Source organism: Schistocerca gregaria, chromosome 5, assembly GCF_023897955.1.
Source record: "Schistocerca gregaria isolate iqSchGreg1 chromosome 5, iqSchGreg1.2, whole genome shotgun sequence".
NCBI lineage: Eukaryota > Metazoa > Arthropoda > Insecta > Orthoptera > Acrididae > Schistocerca > Schistocerca gregaria.
Window position 1 is genome coordinate 416,550,338 of NC_064924.1, and position 14,301 is coordinate 416,564,638.

The 14,301-nt window shown below is 41.1% G+C and overlaps 1 protein-coding gene across 1 annotated transcript in view; it reads left to right on the top strand.

Annotated features, from left to right (window-relative positions):
• Window positions 1-14,301, top strand: part of LOC126272744 (3-hydroxy-3-methylglutaryl-coenzyme A reductase) — a 442,088-nt gene that overhangs the window by 187,435 nt on the left and 240,352 nt on the right. The window lies entirely within an intron of this gene.

Sequence of the window (14,301 nt, forward strand, 5' to 3'; positions counted from 1 at the left end):
ATGCTTTCACTGATCAAATATTAAATGCTCTGAATAACCGGACATCACCCATTGGTATTTTTTGTGATCTCTCAAAGGCCTTTGATTGTGTAAATCATGGAATTCTTTTAGATAAGCTAAATCATTATGGTTTGAGTGGGGCAGTGCACAAATGGTTTAATTCATACTTAACTGGAAGAATGCAGAAAGTTGAAATAAGTGGTTCGTGTAATGTTAAAACAGCTGATTCCTCAAACTGGGGTGCTATCAAGCACGGGGTCCCACAGGGTTCGGTCTTAGGTCCTTTACTGTTCTTGATATACATTAATGACTTACCATTCCACATTGATGAAGATGCAAAGTTAGTTCTTTTTGCTGATGATACAAGTATAGTAATAACATCCAAAAACCAAGAACTAAGTGATGTAATTGTAAATGATGTTTTTCACAAAATTATTAAGTGGTTCTCAGCAAACGGACTCTCTTTAAATTTTGATAAAACACAGTATATACAGTTCCGTACAGTAAATGGCAAAACTCCAGTAATAAATATAGAATTTGAACAGAAGTCTGTAGCTAAGGTAGAATTTTCAAAATTTTTAGGTGTGTCCATTGATGAGAGGTTAAACTGGAAGCAACACATTGATGGTCTGCTGAAACGTCTGAGTTCAGCTACGTATGCTATTAGGGTTATTGCAAATTTTGGTGATAAGAATCTCAGTAAATTAGCTTACTATGCCTACTTTCATTCACTGCTTTCGTATGGCATCATATTCTGGGGTAATTCATCGTTGAGTAGAAAAGTATTCATTGCACAAAAACGTGTAATCAGAATAATTGCTGGAGCCCACCCACGGTCATCCTGCAGACATCTATTTAAGGATCTAGGGATCCTCACAGTAACCTCACAGTATATATATTCCCTTATGAAATTTGTTGATAATAATCCAACCCAATTCAAAAGTAATAGCAGTGTGCATACCTATAATACCAGGAGAAAGGATGATCTTCACTATGCAGGGTTAAATCTGACTTTGGCACAGAAAGGGGTAAATTATGCTGCCACAAAAGTCTTTGGGCACCTACCAAACAGCATCAAAAGCCTGACAGATAGCCAACTAACATTTAAAAATAAATTAAAAGAATTTCTAGATGACAACTCCTTCTACTCATTGGCTGAATTTTTAGATATAAAGTAAGTAAAAAAAAAAAAAAAAAAAAAAAAACTTAATCATTAGTGTCATGCAATATTTTGTGTAATGTAATTTCTTGTACAGACATCTTTTATTAACCTGACACGTTCCACATCATTACGAAGTGTCGTATTCATGATCTATGGAACAAGTATTAATCTAATCTAATCTAATCTAATCTAACCTAATTCTAATTTAGGGAGATATTAGGTAACCTTATTTGAAAGTTTATTGCTCGCCAGCGCTGACGAGACGACATCTGCGGAAAAGCGAATAAAAAAATGAATAACCGCTATAAATTTCGGTCCCAGTTTAGCTATAGAAGCCCAACTGGTCAACACCGGATGTGTTGCCGTGTCGGAGAAGCCATTCGGCAGAAATCCTGTGACGACAACATACGGACAAGATGGTGTCTGGCACGAAGATGCTTCCTGTGGCCTTGGTAAGCTGCCCACGTCGCGCAAGTCAAAACAACAGTGGCGTGTTGTCGTTCCAACATCTTTGTTCGTTGTTCTCTTCCGACATTTTATACGTCATTCTGCGTGCTGGTAGAGATGCAAATAATAGCACTGGCCTACTAATATACGCCAAGACATCATTGCACTATTAGACGAGTTTTTCGCAGACCTTCCACAACTACCATCAAGGTGTTGCAGTGGTAAGACGCTGGATTCGCGTTCGGGAGGGTTGAAATTCAAGTCGCTCTGCGCCTATCGTAATTTAGGTTTTCTACGACTTCACTAAACCGCCTAAGAGAAATGTCGGGATGATTCCCTTCCCAGTCCGAACTTGGTCTCCGTTTTCTCGCAGCCAACCGGTCGTTAAACTCCACTCTTCTTTCCGTTCTTCCCTTCCAGAATCGAGCTTCAGTGATAGAAACGTCGGGTAAAGTGCATTAAGAAAGGTGATTATGCTGGGAAATGAATGCATTTCAGATCTGACAATGGTAGGTAGTTTTTCAGCTTTCTCTCGTACATACGGATGAGTCAGCATGCAACTGTCTAAAAAGCTTCCCGTTTTCACTATAGTGGTTCCTAACCGCCGTGATATCACAGGACTTTGCCCCATTCTCTGCATACGGAATTTACTAAATGAGTGCTTCATTACGTGTTCTCACTGTGGGAGGGACGGTATCATTTCTGCGGTACAGGAGGGTCATTAGCATGTTGCTGGCTGGTATTAATCTTCTTTGTGTCATTTATCGGTAATTCTTCACCCGAAGCTTAGACTGTTTGCATGACCAGAACCATTCGGAATCTTCCTCATCCCTTTTTGGGTGCCGTGGGATTTCCTACCGTGTGGTTTCTTACGAGCAGTGGCACACTAAACTTGTCAGTGGCCCGGGACTGCAAAACAAGTCGAGGCTCCCCTTGCTGCCCCCTCCCACCCTCCTCACCACACAGGATTTCTCCGAGAGTTTCAAACGCAAACGGAAGTAAGTCCCACATTGCTTATCATCTTCATTTTGTGTCGTGATAATTTACAATGTGTAACGTTATTTTACGTAACACTGAAAGTGACTGCTCTCGTAATCTCGTTACTATTATTTAATAGCTATTATTTAGTCATTACATAATTTCTGTTGTTCGAATCGATTATTTATGTTGTTGTTCGAATCTATTATTTATGTTTCGCAACTAAGTCGGCATAGAGCGAGCGGGGTGTATAAAAATCAATTCCTATTTCCCAAACCAAGAGAAAGGTCACTGTCTACATAAAACTTCGTTCAGTGCATGGTGGAGGGTACTTTACTTACGGATTTCCACAAAAGCCACAGTGTTGCTCCGATCTTGATGAAATTTTGTACATTTGATCTTCAAAATAAGGGGAACTTCACCATCTACGTGAAATTTCATACGGTGTATGGCGGAGGGTGCCTTACAACAGAATTAAACACCATATCAGCATGAAAGTTGGCAGATATACGTATTTCTTCATAGACGGGGAAAGAGGAGATGGCATGATGGAGGCGGAGGAGGAGATATACGGAGAGAGAAGAAGAGAAGAACGTGATAGGGGCGGGGAAGGGGGAGGAGGTGTATCCATAGAAGTGAGAGAAGCAGATTAAAAGAGAGAGGGAGCAGCAGGTAAACAGAGAAAGGGGGAAGGTGATGAATGACTAATGGAACACTGTAATAAATACATAAATTAGGGTGTTGATGTGAATTTGATGTACTATTAGAAAAACCGGTGGAGGAGGTGGACAGAGATGGGAAGATGGGTGGAGAAGGAGAAGAGGATGGAGAGGAGGAGGAGGAGGAGGAGGAAGTGTTGTGAGAGAGGGAGGCAGATGGAGGAGATGGAAAGAGAGACTGATGGGCGGAAGGAGGAGGTGGATAGAGAGACGAGAGATGAGGCAAGAGTGGATGAACTGACATAAAACTGGGATGAATAAATATCCGGGCAACGCCGGGTTTACACTTAGTAATTAGATAGAGATTTACGCGCAATGGACGTGTTCATCTGAAAGATATTACAAAATATTTCCCTATGGTTAGATGTAGCGTATAAAGTCTCGATAACTAGAGTGTTGTTCTTGATGTCTACAGATGATAAAATTCGTTGCTTAATATAGATGACTCCACCAAATTTTATCTATATGATCGTGTTTAAAAGTCTCTGACAGAAAAGTGGGCAACCAGCTGTCTGAGTCCTTATTCCACCTTCCTCGCCAAAATTTCTGGAAGCTTCACAGGACGAGTGGCCATGTTATGTAAGAAATTTACCAATGAAAATTTCAGTTTTGTTGAGATAAAAATTCAGTAAATAGCAGATTGTGTATTAGAACTTTAGAAATGCCGTTAAAAGCGTACTTTTGTGAATGGGATCGGCCAGACACGAACAATTAGTTTCGTATGACATACATGACGAAACTCCAGTATCGGCAAGTTAGCTTTGCGAAATTATTGATGCTGATCGGCGACGACAGTGTATGAGAAACGGTGACAACACCTGCACTGAGGGTGAGCGACTGGGGTAGACAAGCCAGTGGGGGATGCTCAGTTCGCAAACATCTCGTTAGGGAACCGGTTAATGTGGACAGCTCCACTACCTGCTGCGGCCTTGTAGGAAACCCCACGGTAGTAAACCCCCACGTAGCCCCTTTTTGCAGGGGGGGGGGGGGGGGGAAGGCCCAACAATGACGCTTAAGCTTCAAGAAATCAAATAATTTATGTTCTTCTAGATCAGATTATCTCGCTGATGTAAACTAACCTTCCTCATTTTTGATCGTATGCAAGCTGAACAGTGAGTTGTACATTTTAATTTTTTGACCTGTGCTCTGTCCGTTGCACATTAAGGTAACAGGTGGCGGGAACAACTTAACTATCGAGCACTGCTGTGCTGAATAAAGTCCTAGCAGAGACGATGTCTGTTGTTGTTCTCCGACGTGTTGTGAAGTATGCAATGTGTCTCTGCATTCTGTGCATGACTGCGATTAATACTTGGGTACTGTTGTGCTCTGTTTGGGGTGTAGTATAATGCCCACACGTAGCCCATTTTTCTGGTGCAGCCGCAATGCAGCAGCGTGAGTTTCCATCCTGGGACCGGGCCTATCTCCACAACCACTGTCACTACAATCCGTTCATCATAAAAATAAACCTAATGTAAACATTGCGCTATGTATTCTTCCGCGTTTGCTGTAACCTCATTCGATTTCCGTTTCAAGTGGGATAGCAGCCAAGCTGTCTCGAGTACTGTCAAGTACGATAATATGGGTACGGTTTGTGCCGTGCGCTACGCGCACATCGACTTAGTAATGATAAGGGACAAGAGCTTCAGCGGCGCAATTAACTTGGACAGCACTGACCGGTCAGCTGGTACAGCTAGCTTGCAGTGACGTGGCGAACTGCAGTTCACACGTAAAAAGAGACGAACAGAGGAGCAATAGCTTCGAATGTCATTTAATTTTTAAGCGGAATGAAATAACACATTGCAAATCTCCCACAATACGCTCCTTAGAAGACTAGACAAGAAACCGCAACACTTTATCGATTTTAGCTAACGTACTATTGTAATTAAAAACAAGAATGATGAAAATTCCTGACTCAACCACAGGGTCATTTTTCTGCATAAGCTGCGTAAGAGAGTACTGAAGGATTTCACCGTATAGTTAAATATTTAAGCCATCTACATCTACATGATTACTCTGCAATTCACATTTAAGTGTTTGGCAGAGGGTTCATCGAACCACAATCATACTATCTCTCTGCCATTCCACTCCCGAACAGCGCGCGGGAAAAACGAACACCTAAACCTTTCTGTTCGAGCTCTGATTTCTCTTATTTTATTTTGATGATCATTCCTACCTATGTAGGTTGGGCTCAACAAAATATTTTCGCATTCGGAAGAGAAAGTTGGTGACTGAAATTTCGTAAATAGATCTCGCCGCGACGAAAAACGTCTTTGCTTTAATGACTTCCATCCCAATTCGCGTATCATATCTGCCACACTCTCTCCCCTATTACGTGATAATACAAAACGAGCTGCCCTTTTTTGCACCCTTTCGATGTCCTCGGTCAATTCCACCTGGTAAGGATCCCACACCGCGCAGCAATATTCTAACAGAAGACGAACGAGTGTAGTGTAAGCTGTCTCTTTAGTGGAATTGTTGCATCTTCTAAGTGTCCTGCCGATAAACGCAACCTTTGGCTCGCCTTCCCGACAATATTATCTATGTGGTCTTTCCAACTGAAGTTGTTCGTAATTTTAACACCCAGGTACTTAGTTGAATTGACAGTTTTGAGAATTGTACTATTTATCGAGTACTCGAATTCCAACGGATTTCTTTTGGAACTCATGTGGACCACCTCACACTTTTCGTTATTTAGCGTCAACTGCCACCTGCCACACCATACAGCAATCTTTTCTAAATCGCTTTGCAACTGATACTGGTCTTCGGATGACCTTACTAGACGGTAAATTACAGCATCATCTGCACTGGATGTATTACGTCGTCTGGTAATTTCTTAGCTCCTTATTTATCTGAAACCAAGAAATATATTTCAGTTCTGGAAGTGTCACCTGCTACGTTGATAACGAGCCTATCAAGAACAGAATCCACGAAGAGAACCAGGCGCAGCATTTTCTCTTCTTCTTTTACGATGAGGCGTTCTATATCCCGCCAGCGTTCGCCAGGGACGTGTGAAAAATTTGCGTGCGTTAGTTTCAGTACGTCAGGCAGCTTAACAGTGTTACTTCTGGGGCCAAATGCCGCAGCTTGGCTCCAGATCAGTTCTGTTGGGTTCATATTGTAAGGATACAGTTGCAAATGTAAAAATGCAGCATTTGTATGATGTGCTCGATCCTGTGGAAATAATTGTCTTTCATGTTAACTCTGTGGTATAAAACGATGGACATAGTCCAAATAAAGAGGATTTGGTTTTTCATTTTTGCCTTAAAAATTAAATTGTTATGTTATCTTCATTTAAACAACTTTTATGAACAGTCTTTCATAAGACATAGATAATTAAGAATTTGTATTTGAGCCGGCCGTAGTGGCCTAGTGGTTGTAGGCGCTACAGTCTGGAACCGCGCGACAGCTACGGTCGCAGGTTCGAGTCCTGCCTCGGGCATGGATGTGTGTGATGTCCTTAGGTCAGTTAGATTTAAGTAGTTCTAAGTTCTAGGGGACTGATGACCATAGATGTTAAGTCCCATAGTGCTCATAGCCATTTGAACCTTTTTTTAATTTTATTTTATTTTATTTTTATTTTTTTTGAAAAAATTATGCTGGTCATAGTTTAACCTACGGACGAAATAACCGCGTGTTGTTCACATTTAATTACATTACCGACTGTGCTATACATTCAGTGTGGAACTGTGTATCAACTCTGGTACATACAACGCTGGGAAATTTTCAAATCCGATTATCTCCGAAAATTTACGAAAACATTAAGAATAGCCCATTTCTCGGCACTTTTTAATCGTGTTCCACACGAGTGCTTCACTACGGAACAGAAATCAGACTAAGCCATTTTCATACTGCGTATAAACAGCGTGACAATCAGAGCACGACGCTGCAAAGGCTGTGACTGTACACTATTTTTGAATAATAATTACGTAGCTAACGCGTGATTAAGAAAAATGTCGATGCCTTTTAATACATTTGAATATCTTAAAGTTTCATTTAAAGTAACTTAGTAATAAGATATCTAATACATAAATAGGACCTACTTCCAAGAGCGTAACAACACCAGTGTACGTGTGCTACGGCTGCTGACCTATCATCGCGTTTGTGTTTGTTTGCATCAGGTTTATTCTTATGATGAACGGATTACAGTTGCTGAGATGTTTTAAATGTAACAACTCAGTGTCGACCAGCCGCCGTGTCATCGTCACATGTAGAAGTAACTTAATGTGTGCCCCAGAGAAGTGTGTTGGTACCCTCGCTGTTCATGTTGTACATTAATGACCTTGCAGAAAACTAAACAAAAAAAAAAATGGTTCAAATGGCTCCGAGTACTATGGGACTTAACATCTGTAGTTATCAGTCCCGTAGAACTTAGAACTACTTAAACCTAACTAACCTAAGGACATCACACACATCCATGCCCGAGGCAGGATTCGAACCTGTGACCGTAGCGGTCACGCTGTTCTAGACTGATGCGCCTAGAACCGCACGGCCACACCGGCCGTCCCCTTGCAGAAAAGATTAATAGTAAAATCAAGCTTTTTGTAGATGCAGTTATCTGCAATGAAGTACTGTCTGAAAGAAGCTGTATAAATATTCAGTCCGATCTTGACAAGATTTCAAAGTGGTGCAGAGATTGACAGCTTCCTTTAAATTTTCAGAAACGTACAATTTTGCACTTCACAAAATCAAAAAAAACTTACTAATCTATGTCTATAATATCAATAAGATGGAACTGCAATTGGCCAACTCATTCAAATATCTGGGTGTAACACTTTGTACGGAGGTGAAATGATTGCATAGGTTCAGTCGTGGGTAAAGGAAGTGGTAGACTTCAGTTTATTGGTAGAATACTGGGGAAGTGCAATCAGTCTTCAAAGGAGATTGCTTACAAATCACTCGTGCGGCCGTGTCTTGGATATTGCTCAAGTGTGTGGGACCTGTACAGAATAGGACTGACAGGGGATATTGAACCTATACAGAGAAGGGCAGCACAAATGGTCTCAGATTTGTTTAATCCATGGGAGAGTGTCACAGAGATACGGAAGGAACTGAACTGGAAGGCTCTTGAAGGTAGACGTAAACTATCTCGAGAAAGTCTATTGATCTGTTAACATAATTGCAAGAACCAGCATTAAATGATTACTCTGGGAATATAGTACAACCCCTTACGTATCGGGATTGTGAGGATATGATTGGAATCATTACTGCACGCACAGATGCATTCAAACAATCATTCTTCCCGTGTTCCATACGTGAATGGAACGGGAAGAAGACCTTATAACTAGTACAGTGGGACGAACGCTTTGCCATGCACCTTACGGTCGTTTGAAGAGTATATATGTAGATCCAGATTCTAGCAGGCATAATTGATACACGAAGACTCTCTTTCGCTGTTAGAGGGAAATATTGCGCCCTAATTGAATCAAAAAAGATGGAATGTGTGTGTGTCTCAAGCTGTGAACGTGCTTATAACCTAACAGGAAGTGGAGTGCAGCCTGGCGTTCGCCGCCTTACTAGGAATTGGACGGTGGCGAGCGCATGTTTCTGTCGTACTGGGCTAGGTAGTACAAAGTTTGTGATGTAACTCGCACTGGAGGCGAGGCGGAGAACGGGAATTAACAAGCGGTTCCTGCGGTCGATGACAGCCCAAGTCACGAAGTGAATGGATAGCCAGAAGCGAAGTGTAGAACTTACCGATAGTCTTCAAAGCGTGTGTAAACAGTCCAAGCAGCAGTCCGAAAAAAAAGAAAAAAGAAACACGTTAAGCATAGGCAAGTTCAATCATTTTATTAGCAATGGAGCTTATCAAAGACCTTAGATAACAGCGAGTACTGCCGGTTAAGTGGTGGGTTCAGTGGACGGGTCCACGTAATATGTCCGCTACGGTCCCCGTGTGTATGAAGCCCGAGTACCTTGACCTTATCTCCATGTCTGCGCTCTAACAGGACACGGAATCCGAATCAGTGTCGGATACTAAATCAATCGGCGTGACATCCTTTTATACCTGGAAAGATCCCCAGTACTCTGATAGTGGACCGGGGACCGTCTTGGAGGGACTGGAACGAGGAAAAATCCTCGGTCCTACCTGGGGCTGAACCCGGGACCTCCAGGTCGGGAGCCTAGCTCTCTATCCGCAAGACCGCCGCCGTCACATCGAATCAATAGTTACGCAAATGGCAGAACATCGCTCCTCAGTTTTTACATAACTTGACAGCTGTTCAACAGCAGTTCCCGAGAGCGTATCTGTATTCAGAGTACCTCGCCTTCCGAGACGTCGGGGTTTTGTAATTGTCTTCCCAGTGAGACAAGCGTGTACTGTTTCCTTCATCGACTGTAATGTTCGACAGGCTTGGGAGAAATTTATGGAACATAAAAATTCTGTTGTGTTCCACTACGTAACTAAGCAGTCAATGTACTGTTACGTGACAAAAGCAAACTTCGTACAGACTGGTTCGCATGTTTTCATCAGTGTGTGACTACAAAGTTGACTCTCTCTCTCTCTCTCTCTCTCTCTCTCTCTCTCTCTCTCTCTCTCTCTCTCTCTCTCTCTGTGTGTGTGTGTGTGGGGGGGGGGGGGGGGGAGGGGGTGTTTCGTTTGTTACGTACTTCTTGCAGTTATTACTATGGCATGGACTGCCTCCTCGCTTATCTCCACAGAGGGGTGTGACCCATTGAGTCCTTTGTTAAGGAAGAACTGGGTTCGAATCTCCGTTCGGAGATTGAGATTTTTGTTTCCTCCAAATCGTACCAAACGTTTACCAAGATAGTTACTTCAAAAGTCGGATTCCCTAACCGATCATTATCGGACAGAGCTTATACCCGATCGATTCTGAAATGGGCAGGCTACTTTTTCTCTCTTCCGTACCGTCATTTGGTCTACGACCTGAGACATTTGACATGTATGTTTTCAAACGGAGAAGTACAACAGAAAGTATGCGTCTGGAGAAAGATGGTGATTTTCTTTCATTTTTTGAAATGTTACTCAATGCTCAGATGGTAATGGCCATAGAGCTCTATAAAATAGAAATCTTTACGTGTGCCCATTGCATTTCACCTGAAATTTGTACACTGAAATCCCAACTTCAGAATCGAAACTATAAACAGACAAGTATTGGATGATAGATTCCTTACAATATTCGGTTTTCCATTTTTTAATACAAAATCACGGGTTAGTTGCGTTATTACTTTTTCAGTGTGCGTTTTCATAACTTCGCCGTGTTACTGGAAAGCAATTTTAAGAGTCATTTACATGGACATCTATGCTCTGCAAGTCACTTCACGGTGTGCGGCGGAGTGTACTTGTGGAACCACTTATATTTTGTACTGCGCCACCCTTCAGATACCACTGGAGAACGCCAACTTTGTACTGCGGTCTCCTTTAGACACCACTAACTCCTAGGAGATGTACTGTGTGAACAGGCTCTAAGAGCCCTGCAGTACCAAGGTGAAACGCAACGTCGGCCAGTGTAGCTCATTCTTGTAATGCTAAAGTAAGTTGTCCTGAGAAGATCTTGTCTACACTCAACGACTTAATCTATATGACTTGAAGTAATCGTCTGTACTAGCGAGCTATAGCTCGCTTCGACATCACTGTGTATGAAAGGGTGGACACAATAACGCTTTTCGCGGTATAATGGGGTCAGTGGTAGCTATTTGAATATTAATTACAATAATGCATCTATCAGGGTTCACTACGTTCTAGAGATAAACTACCCCCAGAAAAATACTAGATGCGAGAGTTTACGGGGTATAGGAATGATGTGTTTACTTCGCCAATAACAGCAACATACAATGAAATTTTCTCTGTGTACTTTGCCAACACAATTAAACTGTCTCAACAACATAGGTACGAGAAACTATAGCGTTCGCTTTTAACTGATGAATACGTCATATAGACCCGTTGCCTCTTGTAGTTGCACATCCTTTAAAGCTTCAACGAATAATCGTGTATACATTCAATCAGTGTGAACGTTATAAATTTTTACCCAAATCGGAGAATACGTTCACAAGGCAAGAAACAATTTTATACTGTTTATGTCTTGTTGTCAATCAACGATAAACTCTATAAGTAGCGCCTTGCTACAACAATACCCTTGACTCTATTGAAATTTTGTCATAATAAACCAATTCGTTTATCTCAACCTTTCAGAATTAAATGGAGTAACTTTTCATTTATAATTAATCACTTTTCCATAACCGTAAAACTTGCCTTGTCTGTCTAAAGATCTTTCTTTCGTTGCAACTCGTTCACTGAAAAATATAATTCCTCCTCCTTAATTTCTTTGAACTTTGCTTTTACCAATATTCCAGTCTTTTACTTTATTGTGCTTTGGATTTACTTTATCGCGAAAAGATATATTCAAGATACTAGTCGGCTTTCAAATAAGCCTTTGATTATTCTTTTTTGTAATACTAGCTTCGGGATAAAGGACAAGTCGAGTACCGATTAAAACTGTTTTCTTTATTTCCTTCAATTAAACCATCTACAGGTACAAGTCAGCGTTTTATTTTTCGAGTGCTGAGTCCCTATTCAAAACCCCACTAAGCGGAAATGTAATTTTAAAAAATAAAACAAAGAACCTCAGTGTCACCGCCACTTTTCAGTTATATGATCTTCAAATAATCAGGCAAACTCAACCACTTCAGGCGTTGACTTCCGCGACCCACCAATATTTAAAACTCAAAACACAGCACTCGATCTTCTCTTTCAGAAAGAATTAGGATGTTCTCTTTTAAATGGTTCTTCATTTTTCGTTTAGGGACAAGGGGAAAAGCCATCAAATTTTCAATAAACTTCCAACTGTTTCTCAATAAATAATCCCCTAGTGCGGGCTTTAATCCTCGACTACAAAATAACTAAACGACTTCGCGTGAACGCGCCTCTTCACATACACCATCCAACGGAAAATCTCACAAAAATATTGAAACACGGTCCGCCTACCATCGCGTTGCTGTTAAACACACAACGCTCCATTAATCACAAATAGGAAAAACTAATCTCATACTTCAGTAAGTCGAAGCTTTTCCTATACCTGGCGAGTCTACACTCTACCAGAATCGGCGAAATAATCATTTTCTACACCGGCCGATTATTTTTCCAAAATGTCTTTCTAAACGACGTAGAACTGCTTTGAACACACTTGAGTTCTATTCCCATAGCAGACTAATTCACGTATCGTACGTGTGAGCCGATCTCATCACACTCTTGAGATAATCTCTCTCGAGGCTCACTGGTCGAACAATACTCGGATACTACTCCTGAAATTCTGAAAGGACAAGCCGAGAACCATTCTCTGCGAACAAACATATCACGCTAATTCTCTGTTTAACAATAAGCGTTTATTCTTTGCTGTCGCCGGCAAATGTCCGTAGTGGCCAGGTGCTTCGTAGTTGGCATCTTTGCCACACGCCGGCTTAGCGTTGCGAGCTCGCTGACTCGAAAGAACACAGCATTTCTCGACCTCAGTTGTCACATGTCTACAACATTTTAACACAAAAATATAAGAAAATAACTCAACAAACTCTTCAGTCTCCTAGCACATAAAAACGATAATAAGTTGAGGCTATACAAACAAGTGAAGCACCTTTTTTTCGGACTGAAGACCGTTTCGCGCATTACAATTTCCTACTTTTCGCGTTCCATTCGCGAGTTGTGCGTGAGAAAGATGGAGTTCTATTTTCTTGCAATGGTCATTTCGCAACACGTTTGAGGCAGTAAGTAATATGTTGCCCGACCCTTCTTGGAGCACAGGCTCCCGGAAGTTCAGCAATAAACCCGGTCATGACACATAACGCCACTTGTAGTTTTTGCCATTGGAGTTTGTTAACCATCTCTGGAACGCTTTATAATCTTAAATCGGATGGATTATTTTTTGTTATTGTTGTTTTCACTTCGAATACTGGTTTGATACATCTGTAAATGCTACTCTATCTTGTGCAAGTCCCTTTATTTCTGAATTACTACCGTAACTTACATCCTTTTAAATCTACTTACTGTATTCATTTCTTGGTCTCCCTCTGCGATTTTTACTCCCCACACTTCCTCCAGTATTAAATTGATGCTGTGTCCTGTCAACCTATCCCTTCTCGTAGTCGGGATCTGCCACAAATTTCTTATCTCTAAAGTTCTCTTTAGTCCTTCATTATTAATTACGTGATCTAACCATGCGATTTTCAGCATTCGTCTGTACTATCACATTCAAAATCTCTATTCTCTTCTTGTCTAAACTGTTTATTGTACATGTTTCACTTCATACATGGCTACTCTCCAGGTAAATACCTTCAGAAAAGACTTCCTACCACTTGAATCTATATTCGACGTTAAAAAACATCTACTCTACAGAAACGCTTTTCTTGCCATCTCCATTGTGCATTTTATATCCTCTACTTCGGCCATCATTAGTTATTTTGTTATCCAAATAGCAGAACTTACCTACTACCTCAAATGTCTCGTTTCCTAACCTAATTCCCTCAGCATCATCTGATTTAATTCGACTACATTCTGTTAAACTTGTTTTGTTTCTGTCGATGATCATCTTATATCCTCCTTTAAAGACACTGTCCATTCCGTTCAATTGATCTTCCAAGTCCTTTGCTATCTGTGACACAATTACAATGTCGTTGGCAAACTTCAAAGTTTTTCTTTATTCTCCCTGGACTTTAATTTCTATTCCAAATTTTTTTAATTGTTTCCTTTACTGCTTGCTCAGTATACAGATTGAATAACCTTGGCGATAGGCTACAGCCCTGTCTCACTCCCTTCTCAACCACTACTTCCCTTCGTGCCACTCGACTCATGCGTCTAGTTTCTGTACAAGTTGTAAATAGTCTTTAGCTCCCTGTATTTAACCCATGATACCTTCAAATTTTCAAAGAGGGAATTCTGTTCAACATAGTCAAAAACTTTCTCAAAATCTACAAATTCTATAAACGTAGGTTTGCTTTTCGCTAACGTATCTTCTACGGTACGTCGTAGGGTCAGTATTGCCTCGCGTG